This window comes from Vicugna pacos, chromosome 16, assembly GCF_048564905.1.
Source record: "Vicugna pacos chromosome 16, VicPac4, whole genome shotgun sequence".
NCBI lineage: Eukaryota > Metazoa > Chordata > Mammalia > Artiodactyla > Camelidae > Vicugna > Vicugna pacos.
In genome coordinates, this window is record NC_133002.1 from 28884973 (window position 1) to 28899825 (window position 14853).

A 14853-nucleotide genomic window follows, 5' to 3' on the forward strand; every position below is an offset into this window, starting at 1 on the left:
AGTGTTTTTATAGTTTTTCAGCAATGTTGTAACTTTAGGATTCTTCTAAGGAAACCACCCCCAATTCTAGTGCAGTTTGTACTGTGTATCCTGTCTTATGCATGGGATTCCACTGTCCCCTCTGTGAGGAATTTCCTCTCCTATTGAGTTAGTAGCAGAGTTAAAGGAACTATGATTTCTAGGCCTTTGATCTCCATGTGTTTGCAGTTGGCTGTCAATCAAGATTTTCCCTTTCTTGAGTTTTCATTGTTCAATTAGAATTTTGGAAATAACAATTAATATGTTGCAACACTCTCCCTAGAAACTTGATGTGTTTGTGCTTTTCAGGTACCAATTTAGGAAAATGTAAATGCACTCTTGTTTTTAAATAGTCCTTTTTCACTAGATATTTGTTTTCTTCTTTATAGTCAAAATATTTTTTTCCCAATGAATGAATCGGTTTGCATGTTTTAAAAAATACCTTACTTTTTATATTTCTTATTCTAACAGGTATATTCATTGTACAGAATTTAGAAAATAAGGATAAACACAATTATAACTTAAAAATGGCCTCTAATCTCACCTGGAGGTACAGTTGTAAGGTTTGAAATTGAGAATTACAAGTCCTCTCAAATTGTTCTTCTATTTCAACTATGGTTTGGTTACTGAGATCCTCGAATTCCCATATGAATTGTAGCAGCAGATAGTCAGTTTCTGCAGAGCAACCCACTGGGATTGTGATCGAGTCAACGTTGAATATATGGATCGCTCTGGGGAGCACTGCCATCCCAAGAATGCTGTCATTTGATCCAGGAATGTGCGTGGTGTGTCTGTCCAGGTATTTAGGTCTTCTTTAATTTTTTTTCAGCATTGCATAGAGTTTACATTGGATTATTTTACTATATTTTTTGCCTTTATACTGAGGACAAGTGTGCAAGGAACCGGGATCAGAAGTGTATTGGAGCTCCGCAACTTGCTGCCACCGGACGCTGTGCTCTTGCTTCGCCCACTGTACAATGTTGCACAAAATAGGACCTAAGTAACTCTCTCTTGAAAGAATGATTATATGATTGCTGGATGATGCTTGAGAGTCCTCGTGATGATGTCTTTTTCCCAGAATTTCCCCTCTTCTTAACTATGCCCTTTCTCTTCCTTTCCTCCAGCCTGTGTTTCAGCCTGCCTGTGGCATTGATTTTCCTTGTCTGTGGACTCTTCCTTTCACTAGTTCATGATAATGTTACATGTGAGATGTGGAAACTTGCTAGATGTCAAGAAAGAGCAAATCCATTGTATGCTAATATTTTTAGAGTGTGTTATTGTTTTATCGATTGAAATTAAATCAGGCTGACCCATTGAGCCATCCCCTGAGCTCTTTTTGCCTTCCTACAGGTGATACTGTTCTCGTTGCTACATGTGCCCTTCCCCCAGTCATGGTTTTGGAGTTGAGTAAGTCACCATCACTGGAGCCCTCTCTTTAAATGATGAAGAGAACATTTGCTCTTTCTCCCTGTTTGGGGACTTGGATGAGATGAGGTAACAGATAAAGAATGGAGCCCCACCTCATTCTGACCCCCGCTCTTTCCGTTCCTTTCTCCAGGGGAAGAGTACAATACAAAAATATAAAGATTGTGAGCTAATGAGATAGACAAGACAACCGATCATTTATTAAATACCCTTTCATGCCAGAAACAAATGTATTATACACACAAAAAGCACATAAAATACGGTACTACTTTGGTTACAAACGTGGGTCCGAGTTCAAGTCCGGGTCTGGAGTGACAAGTCCTGTGAGATGGAGAATTGGTGGGTCGGCTTAGCCTCTCCTGGACTTGTTTTCTGTCCTGCAGAGATGGGGCTCGCTAGGCGTCCCTCCCCCGTAGAGGTGCTGAGGGCTGTAAAAGACGCGTGTAGGCAGACCGAGCACAGCTGCTCTTTCCTCGTAAGTGCAGGATAGCATAGCTTTTGCGGTGACGGCTTTATGACCACACCGTGTAGACTCTCAGTGCTCCAAAGGGATGCCTTGCGGATTGGAGATGGGATTCTCACTTCTGTAAATACCCAAGGATTGTGTTATTGGGCCTTGCTGATTTGACTCTATTCTTTAGAAAGTACATAATGTAGATATATTTTTCAAACATGCATGCTTTTTGTCTTTTATTATTTATATTTCTACCCTCTCATCTCTTGGTGTGACTTTTCATGGAATCCAGGAAACAGTCCTAAGCTACCTGCCTCTTCACACTTCTCCGTGGTGGTTTCCTTCCCTGACTAGAAGAGGGTTTTGCATAGGTAATTTTGATTGCTCCCCTTCTCTTGGAGACTCTCTGTTTGTCTGCCCATCTCTCACCTGTCCTTCTGTCCATTTCTCTACCCACTCATTCTTCTGACTTGTTCCAAGAAGCATTTCAGGCAGCTTACAGAAGAACAGATACCAAGTAAACACGTGAGAAAATGGGGCCAAGTTCATACAGTGAGGCTAGGAGTTGAGCCTGTGTGAGATTTGCAGGCGTGAGACACACGCCTCTGCCTTGTGACTTATAAGATAGACAGCATCAATGTGCCTGAAGCTCCCAGCACACACAGGGAAACAGGGTTTGTGGAAGATGCTCATTGGCTGTGAAATAAATAAGTGGCTTAGTAGAAGCCCAGCTTTTCCAAATACTAAGGATTAGGAGAATATTTTAGTGTCTTCCAAAATCAAAGTATTGCATCTTTTCTTTTTCAGAGTTTTATGTATAGTTGGTTTACATTCTATACCTGGAAATTTCTCCAAAACTTCTGCCCACGTGAGTCCCATGACTCGGGAATGGGGTGGTTCTGCTCATTGACGGGTGTTGGCCAGAAACGGAAAATGGCAGCCTCAAAGGAGCCTGGGATTTATCAGTTATGTTTTTTCAGTGCTGTAGATTTCAGAAAATGCTTTCACCATTTCTCTCCATCTGAGGCAGCAGCATGCTCTCTTACCAGCATCAGAAGCTCAGGGCTACGGGATGGTGGGGTTTGACTGCACTGACGTGAAGACAGCTGAGCTAGTCACTGCAGGCTTGGTGCTTTCACGTAGTGCATTTCATGTTCTTTAATTGGTTTCAACAAGTAGTTAATTAACTGAGTTAATTAACATTTAATAAATATGATGCTTTTTTGAAAAGACAGTCATAGGCAGAATATAAGTTGTGAACACTTTAAAAACGGTTTCATTACTGAAATTTCAGTAGGGAAGATTCAGTTTATCTTATTTACGCCTCTCTTTAAAAGTAACAAAGAAACAAGACAGAAAAAGCAGAGGATGATTTCTATTCTTCCTCTCGGCTTGCAGGTGCCTTCACCTCCAGTGGCATCCATCCAGACACCAGCACTGACACTGGCCGTGCTCAGAATTGCCTCAGCCCTGAAGACACAACTGACAAATAGAAGGGGGGGTGCCCTGTTACAGGGGGTGCTGTCACTTTGTGGGTCCTTATGTAACTGCGTGGTGTTATTCAGGATCGCCCTTTCTACACTGCGTGACGGTGCTGTGGTGTCTCCTAGTTATTTGTTTCTGTAAGTACTCGTGTGTTTTTTCCAATATGTGGTACTAGACATCAAAAAATGCTTTTTTCAGGTGAAAAATAGTGTGTATTTAATATAAAAGTCTGAAAAAAGTGTCAAAAGTGTCTATCTTGTTCCCAGTACTCAGAGATAATAATTAACACTTTAAAATCTATTTTCTGTTCTTTTCATCAGTGTGTATTACCTCTGTCATAAAAACCAGCGAGCACTGTGTGCCTGTTTACTGTATGGAGACCTCCATTTTCCATTCGGCTTATTACACATTTTTCTACAATATTCTATCTCCACTGGCATGATTTTTAATGACCAGTATAGCATTCTGTCTTGTGGAGGCATCGTCCATTTTACTTTGGACTTAATTAAATAAACTTTTAAACTCCAAGTATACTTATCTGAAATACTGAAAAGAGAACTGTGGTGGTACCGAAAGTCCCCTACTTCCCTTCCCCTTATTTCCAGAGAGTAAAAACTGCTGACAATGTGGAGTATGTATTTCATGACCTTTATGCCTATGTCATATATATATACACATACATCACGAATATGAGAAATCTATGTATATGTGAGTGTATATATGCTTTATTGAAAAATAAGGCCATACTATATGTTTTCTGCAGCTCGGTTTATTCACTCAGGTATATATCATTGAGTTCTTCCCCCTCTAGACTCACCCGGTCCTTTCAGATAGAGTAGAGGGTTTTCCTGATGTGCAGGTTTATTCTCTTGTGTAAGGACACCTTTCGTGGGAGAGTACTGTGGACAAGGCCTTGGACCACGCCGAAACGCCGGAACTTAAGTGCCCACAGCTCGCCGTGATTTACCGCATCATTGTCTTGATGGTAGACACTTAAGTTTTCTCCATCTTCCACTGTCAGAAAGGGTGTTTGACTGGAATCCTTCTTATACAAACATTCCTGTGATCTTGTATGAGTATTTCTTTAGTTAAAGTTTCTGGAAATTTAGTCCTTGGATGTGACAACTACATAAATCACAGGCTCCTTTCAAGTGAATCTAGAAATTCCTTCTCCTGTGGGGAATGAAAAGATGTAGAATAACTTATGTAACCAATTCTCTATCGCTGGATATGATTTCACTTCAGCTTTTCTTCTCACCATTTTAAACAGTGCTGTGTAAATGCTCTGATGAGTACATCTATTTGAACTGATTTTTTCTAAATGAAACAATTCCTAAAAGTGGAGTTCAGCCTGTGTGTACACACGTTTTTCAGAGTTTACATATCCATTGACATGTCGTCCTCCAAAAGATCGCTCACAGTTTGTTCTCTCAAAGATGGACACTAGCTAGAATATCTTTTAAAAATATGTGCCAATATGATGAGCAAAAGTGCTTTTTCATTGTTTTAATTTACACTTGAAGACCAGTGAGGTATTGAGCATTTTTCACTCATTAGCCATCTGACTTTTAAAAAGTGAATGATCTCTTTTGTCCGTTGAACACATTTAAGTGAGGGAGCTTCTTGTTGCTTTGTGACAGCTCTATGTATATTATGAACATTAACCCCTTGTCTTCATCAAGATGTATCAGAGAGCTTTTCCTTGTAATTTTTTGCCTTTCATTTTGTTCAGTAGGTTCATTTTTGTTGTGGCCCAAAATAATCTTAAGATAGTAAATGTCTTCTTTTTGGGTTTTATTCTTGATATTATTCTTAGAAATGCTTTCTTATAATGGTATAAATTTCTTCTGTAGGTTTTTTTAATCTCTAAGATGGAGATGATTATGGTACTTGTTATAGTGAGGAGAAGTTGAATTAATATGAGCAAAGAATTATATTCGCTGTTATTAGTACTTTCTAATATTCACATCACTTTCTGTAATTTTTCTTGCGGTCAATATGACTGGAATAGAATTTGTTCTTTCCAGGGGATTCTCTGATTGTCCCAAGACAATTATTGAATTCATACTTTGCTTGTTAACTTGAAATCCCACCTGTAAAGAATACTTATGTACACTAGAGTCTCTTTTTGAGCTCATGGTTTATTTCTGTCAATCTTACCTTCTTACTCTAGCACTATATCTTACATATTGTAAAAATTTATTTAATATCTGACAGTGCGATTTTTTTGATTCTCTTTACCATCCCAAATTTTCTTGGCTAGTATTATGACTTTATTATTCCTGAAGAATTCTAATATAATTTTTCAAGTTAAAAAAAAAAAGAAGTGTTGTCATGGGATTTTTTAGTAATTTTGAATTATCTTTAGGAGAACGTACGTTCTTTCAAAACTGCTTTCCTCCATACAAAATGTTGATGTCTCTACTTTCACACCTCTTACTTTACCCCTCAGTACAGTCCTGTACTTTCTCCATGTACAACATGGGCATTGTTTTTGAGTTTATTCCAGATTATTGTTGATGATTTTGTTAATTTTTTAAGTGAGAATTTTTTGCTATTATATTTTTTAACTGTTAAAACTGACACCTAGGAAGGAAGATTCGGTTTGTAAATACTCACTTTGTGACTTCTCATTTAAAATTGTAAGTTTTAAGTACTTGTTACAGAATCCTTTCTTTTCTGTTTTTAAAAATTTGTTTCCAAGATTCTCAAAATGGTCATAGCAAAGTAGTATAGGTGAGGAGACAGATGGAGAGAGGTAGTGTGGCTCATGTACAAACTGTGAGCACTTTCATGGCTGCCTTTATGCTGGAAAAGCTGATAAACAGTCCAGCTTAAACCAGGGTGGCTTTGTATGCAGTTGAAAGCCAGCTTTCCTGCCTGGTGAAGCCTGGTGGGCATGGCAGGTAGATGATCAAGGTCGAATGGAGGTTATTGGCTGCACAGAACGCTGTGTCTGAGAACTGGAGAATATCACCATGGGAAATGCTTGGTGCCAGGAACAATGCAGAGGAGCTGGGGACCCTGTGTGTTAAGGATTTTCCAGCCCTGGGAGTGGGAAGATCAGACTCTGCATTCAGATCTGAGTTTGAATTCATCCTCTTTAGTTTACTTGTCCTCTGACTTTTGTCAAGCTATATACCCTCTTTCACTTCCTGTTTTCTTATCTCTCAAAATAGGAGAATTACAGCCTGCTGCTAGATTGTTTGGTCAGGTTAAATAATTAGTGTCTATAAGATGCCACGTACAGTCACAAGCTCAGTGAGAAATGGGCTGTCGGCTGTTCTTCTGCAACTCAGTGCTTGACAAGACATGGGGGAAAGCCAGTCCCTAATTTGTGTGTGATGAAAGTAGGAACAAAATTAATGACTTGCCTTTCCCTAGCAGTACTCTTACAGCTTTGCTTCATTTACTTCTTTCCTCCTTTCCTTTCCCCTTTCCCATCCTCCAACAAAAGAGCCTGAGACTCTCTCAGAATACTAGATTCAAATTAATTTAAAGGTTGGCTCATCCTCATGAAATGATAATAACATAAAGAAAATCTGTGCACATCCCAGAATACATTGTATTTGATTTACACACACATGCGTGCACACACACACACACACAATCAGCCTCCCTCCCACTTGCAGAGGGAGAAGGACCACTTTTTCTGAGTTTTCACTCACTGAGCGTGAGAACAGTGTCTCTTACACAGACGTTCACCAGGCTTCGTGCATGGTGTTTTTAATTGAATTTCTGCTTTGTAGCCATAGATATAGTCTCCTAATAGAAGAGAGAAAGTGGAGACATAGACATTCTGCTGAGATATTGGTGTCATCATAATTTAGTTGGAAAGGACTTAAGACAGAATAGAGTCGTAATATTTTATGGGTGAGAATCCATGGTGTTGTAACTTGGACAAGAACCTGGACCTTCTGCCATCTTGTCCACAAGGGTGAAGAGGCAACTGGGCAGGGAATGGTAGGGATCCTTCTTGCTTGAGTTCCATGTTCTTGCTAGTTTTCATTGCTCAGCTGCCTTTAGTTTAGGTCCATGAGGCCTCTCATGGGAAGGTCACTCTGTCCTGATAGATTGAGTTTCTTATCAGCAAAAAGCTCTGGACCCACTCATATTTCCCAGAGTTTTCTGCTGACCTGCTGACACTTTATATAATTGAGACCTAAGAAACTACTGAATATAAAATACTTATTGTTATGTTTGCCCTCGAGTTCCATAGGAATGGGGTGCTGTCTCAGGCTGTCTAAAGCCAGATCCGAACAAAGATAGGGTGACAGGTTGTGCTGCTGTTTCTCCACAGTCGAAGGGGATTACCACCTTAGCTTTATATTCAAGGCAGATGAGTTCAAATCTTGCCTTTACCAGTTATTATCTTTGTGAATTTGGGGAGAAACTGTACTTTTTTGTGTCCAAATTTGTTTATCTGTAAATAAGTTCAGTATTTATTTTAAGGTTTCTGTTTTAGAATTGAATGAGCTAATTCCCTCATTTATACCTAAAATAGCGATCGCATGGTTCTATGCTGGTGCCTTGGTAGTTGATTACTAAGGGACACGGCAGTGAGAATGGGGGTGGGGGGCCCCTGGATAATAGAGCTTATATTCCAGGATATGCTTGTAAAAGACTGGATGTGCAGTGGATTTTTAGTAAATATCTACTCCTTTCCTAATCTGCATTGATTGTGTATATATCTTTATACTAATATATGAACAATTTTTATTGCAATTTAAATATCTTTGTAGTATTTACAATATCTAGCTATAAAAATACGTGAAATAAAATGATTTGAATTTATTTTCTTTTCAATAAGCAAAACAAAATAAAATAGAAAATAAAAAGTTTTGAAGGAGTAGAAATAATTTTATTTCTGTGGAATCAATTCCTTATAATAAGTTTTTTGTTCGTGTTGTTAAAAAGCATATAAAATTGATAGGTTGTGACATACTGGAAATGAGGAAATAGTGGAGACGTACTACCTCTAAGGCAGTCAATTTGTTACCTAGTCCAAACTCATTCTGCTTGCTGCATGACAGGCCAATAAATCGGGAGATGAGATGTTGGAGTAAGGAAAAGAGACTTTATTTGAAAAGCTGGCAGGCCCAGAAAATGGCATATTGTTATCCAGTAGAACTCTCTTCCCCAGGGCAGAATTCAGTCTCCTTTTATACCAAAAAGGGGCGGGGATGTGGCTGGTTGTTGCAAACTTCTTGTTGTATGAATTGTTTGTCCTTGAAATCCTTTGTTCCTGCAGCTGTCCATGTGGGTCAAATTATGGTGCCCCCGTATAACCTCCAAAAAAAAGAAAGTTTATTCAGTATTTTACAACTTGCCATCTATACATAAGTGTAGAAGAGCAAATATTCTTAAAGATCAGAGCCCGGAGAATAGGCCCTCCTGGATATTTCAGGCTAAAGGCAACTTTCTTTTACAAAAGGTGCAGAAACATCAAGTCTGAGCCTAGAAAACAAGGTACAGGATTAAAGCCAAACGAACACATCTAACATGGAGTGAAATTTGTTCTTTCTATTACAATTTCTTTTTCTCCCTCATAAATAATTTTACTAAGAAACATGAGTAATTTTTAAATTTTTGCTTCTTAATAAAGGACTACAAGTATATTTTAGTGAGCAGGGATGCTGTGCGTGCCTTGGGGTCACAGCAAACTCTTATTGGGGGTGGTCGACCCTGCAATATGCCTGATGCCCCGTGAGTGTTGGTGAGGGTCCCCCTAACCAGGGGCTCTCTTCAGGAACCACCATATGGGCGTTGACCTCTGGCACCTCTTTTTCAGCTGCAGGAAATTTTTTCAGATTCTATGATAGAAAAATCACTCCAGCTGGGGATAATCAGGGAATAAAGGAAGAGGAAATGGGCTTGAAGTAGAGTAGAAGAGAAGGACAGAAGCTCAGGGAGCCTGGGGGCTTGGCAGCGGGGCCTCAGGGGAGAGAGGAGCAGAGGTGTGGATGGGACCGGCTATGGAACCAGCTCCTGCTGCTTTCCCTGCACCCAAGCCACACAGCTTTTAATAGGGCCCAGGACTCTCTCCTGTCTGGATGTCACTCTGGGCAGAACCTTGAGAGTCGAAGGTAAGCGGTGGGCAGCACTCACCTAGGGGGTCACTGAGGAATTTGTTCAAGTCCACATTGACTTTTCCAGTCATGTGCCTTCACCTGTTCTTTATCTCAGGATCTGAGAAGCAGAAGCAAGGAACTCAGGGAGAGATCCAGGAAGATATCTGACTGTGTTAAGAGACGACAGTCACAGTGACACTGGGAGGGAAGACACTTGCAGCAAAGTAAAATAAATTCACAACTATTGCATCAGAGCTGCAGGTGTGAGAGAGCCTAAGCCTGTCTCAGAGTGCAGGGGACAAGCGGAATGGAATGGTAAAATTAACACTGACAATTGAAATTTTGTTAAATAGCCTGCTACTTTTAATTTTATCACTTGAATGTATGCAGGTGTATTTCTATGAGAATTTATAGGTTCACACAACCCCACCAGCCCGTCTTGCCCCCATGGGGGATGGGATTTCTCAAGCACAGTGCCCCTCCTGCTTGCTTGGGCCATGCTGCGGGTCCTCGCCTGGGGCCGGACTGCTACAGGACACTGAGTCCCCGAGGCACGGCCTGGGATACATGACAGGAACATCTGTGCTCTTGGCTGATGGCCTCCATTTCCCCCTGCAGTGTAAGAATGCCGGTGACTCAGTTAGAAGCCTGCATCCAAGCCATCCTTCCGTGTCATCACCATCTAGAAGCGGTGCCTGAATCTTCTGAATTTCTGCAGAATGTGGTTTACAATCACCTTCAACAAGTGAGTGTGTGTCCTCTTTCAAGTGGAGGAATTACTGCCGTTTTCCTGGAACTTACCACTAGTCCATCTGATTTTTCTGTGCTAGGATTCAGTATGGCCTGCTAATAACTCTGCAGTCAGATCTAGAAACCCTGATGAAGAGGATTATTTATTTTCTTCCTTTATATGATAGTATTTTACTTTCAAAATTCTTAGTTTTCAGTTCTTGGAGGAATTTTTTCGGGGGTTGGAGAAACAACTTTGCTCTTACCATCTTTGTTACCTTTTGCTCTATGCGTCTCACCTGTCTTCTGTCACTTGTGAGGCGGTTCCATTTGTGACCCTGTCCGGGTTGTTCATAGTATAAAACATAAAATCTGTAAAAGTACAGTCCCTTTTTCTCCGAAGACATTCCACAAATACTCCTTTAATCGGGGTGTGGTTTTAAGAAGACACAAACATTAGAATATATACTTGCAGGTTGCCAGTGCAAAATCCCCAAATTAATAGTCGAGCTCAACATCTAAAATCTTTCTAATGTACCATGGATTTGTATGGATAAGTGAATTAGTTTGCTAAGAACTCAATCCTCCCAAGCTGATGCTCTGCCAGATGGTGGGGCCGAGGAACGAGGGCGTGTCCTGCCCTTCCTGAGCTGATATTTTCATGGCAAAGACCTTCACCAGGTGAAGAAATTGAAGTTTCTTCTAAGAACAGTGGGTCTGAAAAGAGTCCAAAAAGCGTGGGAGTGACACAATCCCATTTGTCTCAAGTAGGGGAGAGTGGCTGTGGGGCACTTGGGAGACTCATGAGTCCTGGTGGGCAGTGTTGTTGGCTTCCACTTGAGCGGTGGGACGGTCAGTGCGTAAAAGCGAACATATTGAAGGCATGTTTAGATGGTAAAGAGGAAAGGGTCAATGCTTTCTGTGAAGGTAGGATGGAGTAAGGCCCAGGTTTCTGGGTGGATTAATGAGTTAAATAATGGTCCTGCTGTGTTCTGAGGAGGGAAAGCTGCAGAGGGAGTTCTGGGGGAAAACTGATGAGTTCAGCTGTTGGTAAAGTGAAAGGCTCTTAGATGCGTGGTCTGGGAGCTCTGGTAAGAGCCAATAGTGAGTAGGGGGCGGGGAGAGAGACTTTCAAATCATTTTGTCTTGTGAATATACATGTAAGAATGAGTAATGACACAACCCCTCTATATTCTGGATTTAAAAGCCAGTAACATTTTGCTATATTGACTGCAGGGGTTCTTAATTTTTTAATAGAAATAAAATAAATAGAAACAAAATAGTGGAGTTAATGAATATCTTAGAGTTGATGTGTGCCCTTGTATGTATTTTCATACCTCATCTGTTTATAAACATACTCTACAAAAAGTTAACTTGCTTAGCATAAGAGTTAAACAGAGGGACGTGACACACTCTGTTGGTGGTTCAAGGTGATTTCTTAGGTAAATTATGTAGCCTCTCTCTGCCTTAGTTGCATCTTCTGTGATGGCCCCCGGGCCCCTCATCACAGCTGATTTCCTAGACTAGATGTTGGGAGGGAGGCTGCTGAAGGGAGTAAGAGGTGGCAACTGCTAGGGTCACTGAAGAGAGAGACAAAAACAGATTAAAGCCGAGAAACTGAGTGCTAATACCCTCAAAGGAGAAAGAATCCCTCAGTTTTTTGAGCCACTTAGCGTAAGGGAAAGAAAATCATGTGGATACAAAGCTCTTGAGCATATGAGTATTGTGGGTGGGAGGGTTTCATCAGAAAAGGTTTGAGAAAAGGCCTTTTGGTTTCCCTTTACGTTTCCAGTAAGGATGAGGCGCAGAAGAAAAACCACCCGCTTCACTGTAGAAGGTGCTGTTTTGTGAGAAACTGACCAAAGGTTGGAAACCAGTCATCAGTGGTGCTGGCAAAAGAAGAGACTTCTGGATTGGGTGGGGCACTTGCTGTGACTTCCAGGTGACCTGCTGGCTGGGGGCTGTGAGGCGGGCAGTAGGTTTGCAGTGTGACCTGGGCATAATCTCTGGCATTGAGGCTGCTGTTCTGACTAGCATAGCTGGGCAGACACCGTCCTAATGGGGCTGCTCGGGATGAGGTCTGGGACACCTGCCGTGCTGAGGGCGAGAGGAGAGCTCTCCTGAGGTTGTGTCCCTGTGAAGATTAGAAACGTCCTCCTGCAGGGGAGGAAGAGCCTCTGAGCAGCATGCCAGATGCACAGGCAAGGCCAGCCTGAGCATGGAGATTTCAGGAAGCCGGAATTCATACAGGCCCAAACAGCCTTGTTCCTGAGAAACTGGAGGGAAAAGATGCTGCAAAAGCATGCTAAGTTCAGACACTGTGGTGTGTCATGAGTGATAGGAAAAGACTGTTCAGGCAGCCACGAGAGAACCCTGTGGGTGTCCCAGTTGGGCGTCACACAGGAGGGAGGAGCAGAGTTATATACTGTGTCACTTATTAGCTGTGTGACTTTGAGCAATATCACCCCACCTCTCTCTATATATATCTACATCTGTAAAGTGACACAGTGACAAGCTCGTGTCATCAGAATGCTTAGTTTAGCTCTGATCCCCTTTGTCCAGTCCTGTCAGTGCTGCCCTGCAAGGTTCTGCAGCGGCTGCTCTTGCCCTGCGATGGGAGGGCATAAAAGGGCATTGTAGCACCCGAGGGCAGGAAGGGGTTGCTTTAAAAGCAGACATGTAGCCTCCTGCAGCTGCAGACCTGCAGGCAGTTTGGTTTATATTCTTGGAGAGGACTTTGGAGGCCTTTGCATTGACTTAAGACATGTTTTCCCTTGGGGACCTGATTTGCCTTTGCAGATTATTGTTGAAGATTTGGGCTTCTGGCAAAGCTGTTTTCAGAGATGGGTATATACGTAAAATATCATATAAAATAAAATGATTTATTTAACGTGTGCGACTTTGCAGCTGTTGGGAACAGCTCTGTTGGCCTGGTCCCCACGGAGGACACCAAGGATCAGCAGAGCATGCGGGAGGGAAGGCAGCCTGCAGTGCTTCTGCGGGGGGTTCTCCCCAGCATGGTGCTCTGCAGAGTTGACACTTCTCTGAGTTTGGTTGCCAGAGGAGCAGACAGCAAAGTAATGAGTTCTGGAGGGATTGTATAATGACAGGAAGAAATAGGAACCTGGAGATTTTCCGGACTAAAACACGCTTTTGGTTCCTGATTCAGTGTGTTCCATTACAGAATTGATGAGTTGTGTCTATTCTGGAACGTCATTGAAATAAACGTTCAGCCTAAATGTTAAGGGCTTTGATTTATTTGGCTGGAGGACTCGAGCCGGGATGACAGCATCTCAGATCACTCTGAGGGACTGCTCCCAGGAGGTAGGGGAGGAGCTAGGATATATAGAATCTTTACAACAAAGACCAGGTAATTGGAACAATAAAATATTGCTTGTTATCTAAAGAAAACCAGATATCTCAAGTTCAAGTATTTACTGCTTTTCTATGTATGGTGGGAAGCAAACATTTGGGTCATTGAATTCATTCCTTTGGCAAGCACCTGGCTATCTAGGGCCAGTATCCTGTCCTTTCTTGCTCTGAGTCTGCTCGGAGGGCACCACTGTGAGTGGTTGAGAGGCCGGGCTGCAGGCATGTTCGCTGGGGGTTGGCAGCAGCCGCTTTTGACTTGGATTCAGCATTCTTTGTTTACTGACATGGTTGCAGTATTTTCATGCACATTGTAGTATTTTCATTCACAGTGTTCCCCCTTGGTCCTAAATTCGACCAATATTTTGAGAGACATTTCATGACGAATTTTGTCCCACGGTGCTAGGATGGCTCATTCCTAGTTCAGGTGAAGAATCTTCTGAGTTGCCATTCAAGGTGTTAGTTTTTTTATCAGGCCCTGTTGATACTAAAAGTTCTCTGGATCACCTGTCTTACTAGTCTATTATGATCCAGGAAGTGTTTAACCTTCTTTGCTCATTTCCATACCTAGAATCACACTATTATATTTATTTTATTCAGGGTTATAAATTTTACCTGTTTCTTCAAGATGTTTAGCCATCATCAATCTTGTGGGCCTAGTTACACATTGGGAAATGTAACAGACAACAATTTTATAAAATAGACAGGATATAAGTAATAAAGCTAGTAACGTTAATAAAGTCATGAGTAAGAATTTAATAGTCGAGAAGTTGTATTTTTGGGTTAAAATTTTGCTTGTGTTTCTGAGTTTGATCCTATGAGAAAGTTCATATTTATGGTCAGGGTCAGAGCAGGTATTAATTGGCCAGGTGAAATCTCCCACCTTGTAAGATCAACAGTGGCCTAAACAGAACTATAATTTCTTTTTAGAATAACGTTTCTGAGGGCTATCTAGTTAGAGCCTTGGAGTAGGGAAACCCACCAAGGTAACACAGAAGTACTAGACATAGGTAATTTATCATAAACTTAACAAGTGGAGTAGTTCATAATCAAAGGTTGGAGAAATTATCAAAGTAATTTTTATACAGTCCTGGTCCGGTGTCTTGGGTCAGCTGTCTGGCTCAGATGTCGTCTTCTTCTCATCCTGGTCTGGAAGCTTTTTCTCCATTTGGGCATTGTTTTAAGGTGAGCAGCGCTCTATAGGCCCGTGCACTGCAGGGGATGTTTCAGATAGGAAATTAATGCGAGACTCCGTTTCCTTCAGCTTTGGTTTGTATGGTCTAGTTAAGAGTACCTGAAAAA

General features: G+C 41.4%; 1 protein-coding gene and 1 long non-coding RNA gene across 2 annotated transcripts in view; both read left to right on the forward strand.

Annotated features, from left to right (window-relative positions):
- LOC140686264 (trafficking protein particle complex subunit 9-like) overlaps positions 1 to 14853 on the forward strand; it is a 109657-nt gene that overhangs the window by 21232 nt on the left and 73572 nt on the right. The gene's annotated exons all lie outside the window — the stretch shown is intronic.
- On the forward strand, positions 2147 to 3431 carry LOC140686265 (uncharacterized). Its single transcript, XR_012059970.1, has 3 exons — positions 2147 to 2268; positions 2705 to 2765; positions 3296 to 3431. It is a non-coding gene; the product is annotated as an uncharacterized lncRNA (long non-coding RNA).